This window comes from Chenopodium quinoa, unplaced genomic scaffold (genome assembly GCF_001683475.1).
Source record: "Chenopodium quinoa cultivar QQ74 unplaced genomic scaffold, ASM168347v1, whole genome shotgun sequence".
Classification (NCBI taxonomy): domain Eukaryota; kingdom Viridiplantae; phylum Streptophyta; class Magnoliopsida; order Caryophyllales; family Amaranthaceae; genus Chenopodium; species Chenopodium quinoa.
This window is the reverse complement of record NW_018744996.1, coordinates 2,254,291-2,262,434: the sequence shown is the minus strand read 5'-3', so window position 1 is coordinate 2,262,434 and position 8,144 is coordinate 2,254,291.

The window sequence follows — 8,144 nt, the reverse complement described above, 5'->3', positions numbered from 1 at the left end:
AACAGAAGAAAGTGAGGAGGAGAAGGCTAGGCAAAATTCGAGGATTGATACAATTGCCGATATGGTGTTGCAAACAACTAGAAAAGTGAACGAGTTAGAAAATGAGGATGTGGGTAGTGGAAATAACCTTAGGCAGTTTGATGAAGATAGGGGACTTAAGATTGACCTACCAGAGTTAGATGGGGGACATGATAGTGAAGCCTTTCTAGATTGGGTGAGGCAAATTGAAACTGTTTTTGAGTATAAGGGGTTTAATGATAAAAAAGGTTCAAATTGTCTGTTCTAAAACTCACTAAACTTGCTGCCCTATGGTATGAAAACCTCAAAGCAAATAGAAGAAGAGAGGGAAAAGAAAAAAATGACTCATGGGAGAAGTTGAAAAAGAAGATGAGGGAAAAATGGGTAAATAGGGAGTATGAACAAGAGCAATACCTAAAATTAACCCATCTGTCCCAAGAAAACATGAGTGTAGAAGATTACATTAAGGAGTTTGAGAAGTTGTGTTTGGTGTGTGACTTGCAAGAGAAGGAGACCTTCAAAATGGCTCGTTTTGTAAAAGGTCTTCTAAAAGTATTAGCCAAAAGGTGGAAGTGACTCACTATACCACTTTTAGTGATGTTTGTAAGTTGGCTATTCGTTACGAAACTCAATTGAAAGAAGAGAAACCCAAAACTTCTTCTTTCAAAAGTCATATGAAATTTACTCCTACTTACTCAAAGGGGAGTACATTTCAAGACAAGACAGGTGGTCCCTTTTCACATAAGTCTTCCTCTTCTAGTTCTAAGTTTGACAAAGGAAAGGAAAAGACTGTAATTTCACCTAGTGAACTTGCTACTAGGAGAAAGTGTTTCAAGTGTCATGGTAGAGGTCATGTAGCATCCGAGTGCCCTAGCAAAAATGTGTTGATTGCCGCACAATATGCAATGTTTGATGAAGAAGAAAACCTCTACAACTTTGTTACACAAGGGGAAAACGAAGAGCTTGATGATGACTATGATGAAGAGATTCCTCCAGAAAATGAGTTTAACATGATGGTTGTTAGAAAGGTGTTGTTTAGTGAGCCTCAAGTTGATGAGAGGCAAAGAAACAACTTGTTTCATACTAGATGCAAGATTGGAGAGAAGACTTGCAATGTGATTGTTGATGGAGGAGCACAAACGGATGTTGTCTCATCCGAAGCCGTGAGTAAGTTGAAGCTTACCACTAGAGATCATGAGGAGCCTTACAAGCTCAATTAGTTGAATGATGGCAATGGTATTAGGGTAAAGAAGCAAGCTTTGGTTTCTTACTCTATTGGAAACTTTGAAGATGAGAGATGGTGCGACGTTCTTCCTATGGATGCATGTCACTTGCTACTTGGAAGGCCATGGCAATTCGATCATGATTCGGAGCATAGAGGCAAATCTAATGTATATCTTGTAACCACTAGAGATGGTAGAAAAGTGAAATTGCTTCCCCTACCCCCTAAAGTTTCTAGGAAAGACAAAGAAAAGAACAACTATCTTGTATCTTGTAATGAGTTCGAGAAAATAGTGGAACAAAATGGTGTGGGGTATGCTTTGGTTGTGAAAACCAAAGATGAGGAAGTGAATTCTTGCAATGACTCATCACTTTTGAAAGAGTTGTTAGAAGAATTCAAAGATGTGTTCCCCAATGACTTGCCCAAGGGACTCCCTCCAATAAGGGGCATTGAGCATGCCATTGACTTGATTCCAGGAGCACCTTTGCCCAACAAGGCTTCCTATAGGTGTAATCCGGAGGAGAGTAAGGAACTTGAAATTCAAGTGTATGAATTGATAGAGAGAGGCTATGTGAGAGAGAGCCTTAGTCCTTGCGCCGTTCCCGCTCTCTTAGTACCAAGAAAGATGGTACTTGGAGAATGTGTGTTGATAGTCGTTCCATTAACAATATAACCATCAAATATCGTTTTCCTATGCCTCGCTTGCAAGATATGTTTGATGAGTTGAGTGGTGCCTTAGTCTTTTCGAAAATTGACTTAAGGAGTGGTTACCATCAAATGAGAATTTGAGAGGGAGATGAGTGGAAAACGGCTTTCAAAACAAAGCAAGGGTTGTATGAGTGGTTGGTGATGCCATTTGGGCTTTGCAACGCCCCAAGCTCCTTCATGAGGTTGATGAATGAAGTTCTCCGTCCATTCCTTAATGATTTTATTGTCGTTTACTTAGATGACATTCTTGTGTATAGTAAAAGCAATGAAGATCATGTAATTCATTTAAGGAGGTTGTTTGAAAAATTGAGGGAGGTGAAGTTGTATGGTAAGCTTGAGAAATGTGTATTCATGACTCCTAGTGTTGTATTCTTAGGATACATTGTAACAGGAGAGGGGGTACATATAGATCCTGAAAAGGTGAAGGCGATTCAGACTTGGTTGGCTCCAACCAATGTTCACGAAGTAAGGAGTTTTCATGGGCTAGCCTCATTCTATAGGCGATTCATAAAAAACTTCTCATCCATCATGGCTCCAATCACGGAATTGACAAAGAAAGGTGATTTTGAGTGGAATGAAGCGGCACAAAAGGCCTTTGAGAGGGTCAAATATCTTCTTTGCAATGCTCCTATACTTGTGCTACCAGATTTCAACAAAGTCTTTAAGGTGGAGTGTGATGCAAGTGGGATTGGAATAGGTGCTGTTTTGATTCAAGAGAAGAAGCCCGTGAGTTACTTTAGTGAGAAGTTGAATGGGGCAAAGTTGAACTATTCCACTTATGACCTTGAGTTCTATGCCATAGTTAGAGCCCTTGATCATTGGTCTCACTACCTTAGACCAAAGCCATTTGTTCTTCATTCTGATCACGAGGCTCTAAAGTTCATACATGGGCAACAAAACTCAACAAAAGGCATGCTAAATGGGTAGAGTTTCTCCAATCATTTACTTTCAGCTCTAAATACAAAGATGGTAAGAGTAATGTCGTTGCCGATGCATTGTCTCGTCGAAACTATTTGCTTTCCATGGTTGATGCTAAAATCTTGGGTTTTGAACAACTCAAGGAGTGTTACATAGATGATCCCGACTTTTCTAGTGAGATCGAAACTCCGACTAAGGAGTTTGTGTGGCAAGATGGTTACCTCTTTAAGGGTAACAAGTTGTGTGTTCCGAAAAATGGAGTAAGGGAGTTGTTGGTAAGAGAAGTTCATAGTGGGGGATTGGCCGGATATTTTGGGATAAAAAAAAGTCAACTTCCCAATCCTCATCCTTCATATCAGCCGGCATTTTCTCTTTCCCTAATAATGCCCTATGCAATTTTTGTGAAATAAGCAAATTTTTCATTTGCATCCTCCAATAGGAAAAATCATTTTTTCCATTAAATTTTTCAATTTCATATTTGCCTACTTTGACATTTCCACTAGTAGAAGCCATTTTACACTAAATTGAATTTTACCACTCAAAATTTAGACGTTGGCTCTGGTACCAATTAGAATCAAGATGCATGATGAAGTTGTGAGAACCTTGAAGGATGTGAGACATATTCCAGATTTGCGGAAAACCTAATCTCTATAGGTTTGTTAGAGAAAAATGGTTGCAAAATAGTTGCGGAGAACGGGGTTATGAAAGTTGTTCGTGGTTCCTTGGTTGTGATGAAGGCAGTTCGTAACAGTAATTTTTATCCGCTTTTGGGAAATACTGTTTCAGAAGATTTAGCAATTGGAATCAGTGGAAGTAAAGACCACACAGAATGCACGAGAATTTGGCACATGCGGCTAGGGCATATGTCGGAAAAAGGTCTATCATTGCTTAGTGGACAAGGTTTGCTGAAGAACATGAAGAAACCACAAATGGAATTTTATGAACATTGTGTGTACGGAAAGGCGCATAGGGTGAAGTTTTGCACAAGCAAGCATAAAAGCAAAGGGTTGTTAGACTATGTGCATACAGATGTATGGGGTCCAGCTAAAGTAACTTCCAAGGGTGGTTCCATGTATTTTGTTACGTTTGTCGATGATTATTCAAGGTATGCTTGGATTTACTTTCTCAAGCTTAAGAATGAGGTATTCGACACTTTCAAGCGGTGGAGAGCAATGGTTGAAAACAGAACAGGGAGGAAGCTGAAAACTCTGCAATCTGATAATGGCACAGAGTACACAGATGTTGCTTTCAAGGAGTTTTGTGATCAACAGGGCATTGTAAGACACTGGACAGTGCGAGACACACCACAACAAAATGGAGTCGCAGAAAGACTGAATCGTACACTACTTGAGAAGGCAAGGTGTATGCGCTCTAATTCTGGGTTAGGCAGAGAATGGTGGGCAGAGTCGGTTGCTACTGCTTGTTACATAGTGAATCGATCCCCACACTCTTCTCTAGATGGAGACACACCTTATAAAGTGTGGTCAGGGGAACATGCAGATTACGGGAAACTTAGAGTTTTTGGATGCACGGCTTATTATCACGTCAAAGATAATAAACTTGATGATAGAGCTAAAAAAGCAATCTTTTTAGGGTATCCAAAAGGAGTTCAAGGCTATCGTCTTTGGAGTGTAGAAGATTCTAAATTTGTAATCAGCAGGGATGTGACCTTTGATGAACGATCTATGATAGCTTTATCCAAAGCTATGACGCCAAGTGATGGTGATGTTAGAGAAACTTCAAATACTCAAGTGGTGGAGATAGAGTCTAAAGAGCAACCAATAGACTCTAGTCATGTTCAGGTGGAGCATCCTAGTGCAACTCGATATGAGGAAGAAGATGAACTTGATCATGAAGAGATTCAGCAGGAAAATGCACATGTTTTACAACAACAGCAGCAGGATTTTTTGGCATCAACAAAGCCAAAGAGAAATTATAAACTAGTTCAGAAGTTTAGGTCAGACAAACCTCTAAGGCATTATGGGCAGTTAAATTTGGTAGAGTATGCACTCTCGGTGGAGGATGATGAACCTGTCACCTTCAAACAAGCTATCAGGGATAAGGATAGTGAGAATTGGTTGGTTGCCATGAAAGAAGAGATGAAATCTCTTCATAAGAACAAGACATGGGAGGTGGTCCTATTGCCTATAGGGAAGACTACTATAGGTTGTAAGTGGGTCTATAAAAGAAAAGAAGACCCTACCGAGTCAAGTTGTACAAGGTTTAAAGCCAGGTTAGTGGCTAAGGGTTATGCTCAAAAGGAAGGTGTAGATTATAACGAAATATTTTCTCCAGTCGTAAAGCACACATCAATACGGGTGCTTTTAAGTCTTGTTGCTCATGGTGATCTTAAGTTAGAACAATTAGATGTGAAGACAACGTTCTTGCATGGTGACTTGGAGGAGGAAATCTACATGTATCAACCTGAGGGATTCAAGGTTGAGGGTAAAGAAAGTCATGTTTGTCGCTTGAGGAAATCACTTTATGGATTGAAACAATCTCCTCGACAGTGGTACAGGCGATTTGACTTCTTTATGTTAAAGCAAGGTTTTTCCAGAAGTAATTATGATTGTTGTGTATACATTCGTAAGCTTCATGGAGGTGATTATATCTATCTTCTATTGTATGTGGATGACATGCTTATTGCTTTGAAAAGCAAGGTGGAGATAGACAGATTAAAATTTCAACTTGGTAAAGAGTTTGAAACAAAAGACTTGGGTGCTGCAAAGAAAATACTAGGTATGGAGATTAGAAGAGATAGGTCAAGCCGGAAATTGTTCTTAAGTCAGAAAGGATACATTGAGCGAGTTATTGAAAGGTTTGGTATGAAAAGTGCCAAATCGGTTGTGACTCCATTGGCTCCGCATTTTAGGCTTTCTAGTAAACAATCTCCCACAACAGCAGAAGACAAGGCTTACATGGATAATGTACCTTATGCTAGTGCAGTAGGCAACTTAATGTATGCAATGGTTTGCACACGCCCTGATATTTCACAAGCGGTAGGTGTTGTTAGTAGATTCATGGCGAATCCTGGAAAGATACACTGGGAAGCTGTGAAGTGGATTCTTAGGTACTTAAAAGGTACCATTGATACCGGATTATTCTTTGGTGGAGATAACTGTCAAATTAGCCGGTTTGTTGATTCTGATTATGCTGGTGATCTGGATAGACGACGATCTACTACTGGTTATGCATTCACGATATTTGGTGCTCCAGTTAGTTGGCGATCAATGTTACAAGCTACAGTGGCTCTATCTACTACAGAGGCTGAGTATATGGCCGTGACAGAAGGGGTAAAGGAATCATTGTGGCTGAGGGGTCTTCTAGATGATCTGGGCTTACGACAAGATAGTGTACAGTTGAGTTGTGATAGCCAAAGTGCTATTCATCTAGCAAAGAATCAAGTGTATCATGCTCGGACAAAACATATAGATGTAAGATATCATTTTGTTCGAGATGTTGTAGAGAAAGGTGATATTTCTCTTATGAAAGTGCACACAGATAAGAACCCTGCAGACATGTTAACCAAAGTGGTGTCAGGAAGCAAGTTCCAACATTGCTTGGAATTGCTAAAGGTCATCCCATGTTAGGTATTACATGGATAAACAATCGAACTACGATTGGTTTGATCCCGGCCAGGGGTACGTAGGCAGCCATTTTATAAATGGTGCAACCGGATATACTAACCACAATTTGTTCGTTCAAAATTTTGTTCATCCTCAAATTATGAATGAGGTGGAGAATTGTAGGAATAAAGGTGAGGAGTATTTTTAGGAGAAGAAAGAGAAAAGTTAGGATTCTTAAGTTATCAGAGAAGCAGAGAAAACGTAGGAAAGGTTTTCTCTTTTTCATTTATTTAATAGAAATGGAGGCAGTGTATATATATTCCTTATGTTGTTTAGTTTTTTAAATCAATCATCAGTAATTCACATTATTCAAAGTTAATATGAAGTTTATTTCTTAAGTTATATTTTGTTACTTCATATTGGTTATTTTGTCTCATTCCTATAATTTGCATTTTGTGAAAGGTGTTATATTAATATTATTTTATAACTATTAGAAGACCAAATTCCGCTGCAGCTCTAACACTTATATTATTTATCATTAATATAGTAGTCATATTTCAAACGACCGTGTAGAAAAAAGTTCGATGCCACTTGCCCACTCCAATGCACACAACTTTTGAATATGGTGAATCAAATACCTAAGCTACCCAAATTTCTATCTTGCCTCGCTCATATAATGCATTGATTATGTATAATTATTACAACAAAACAATTTTTATATATTTATTTGGCTAACTTAATGTAATTTTCATGTATTATTACAACTACAATTATATTCTACGTAGTAAATTTTTGAGAGCATAATGTAAGTTCATCTAAATATAAATGTGGGAAGTTTGATTGAACAAGGTTGGATGAGATAAATTAATTCTCATTTTTGTATTTTCCCAATTATTAAAGGGCAATCAAACAAGGCCGCCTAAGCTTAACTTTGTGAATTTTTTTTCCCTAGTTATTGATGTACTCTTACATGTACATTTTAAATGTTCGGCATTGAGCCTTGAGTTGAATTGAGGCATCTATCTTACTATTCAACCTTCGAATATTCAGAAACCAAAAAAGTAAATAAAAAACATAAAAATACTATTCCACGCTTTGACGGATTTTTATAATTTGGGAGCTTAAGTTTCATACTATATTGTCTATATAAAAGTGGGCAAATACAACCTTGTTCAGTAAACTCTTTTCTAAAATACCTGAATTAAGAGAAAGAGAGAATGGAAGGAGAAGAAAAGAGTAGTAGGCAAACATCAACAGCAAGAACAAAACCATGTACCCCAATTTCTCAAGGTTTGTCATCGATCATATGAATCAATCAACTGTAAAATATTTGTTTTACACACGTGTCTAGTATCTGTACTGAAAATTCTGTAATGGCCGTTTGAAATATGATTACCATAATTTTTAATGATTATATAGTTTATAAATTAACGTATTTTTTCTCCAAGTAATAAATTATATTACTTTATTTATACTATAAAATATTATTATCAACATTTCTTTAATTTATCAAATTTTTAGTTTCATTTATGTATTTTTTTTATTATTCTTATTTTATAGTTTGATAAATAAGAATAAGATATATATATATATATTTATTTTATGTTGGATTAAAATTTTCAAAAATTATATTTGTATTGTAGATATTAGAATACTAATTATGTCCAATTTATAGTGTGAAAAAACAGATCACTCATATTGTTTATCATTAA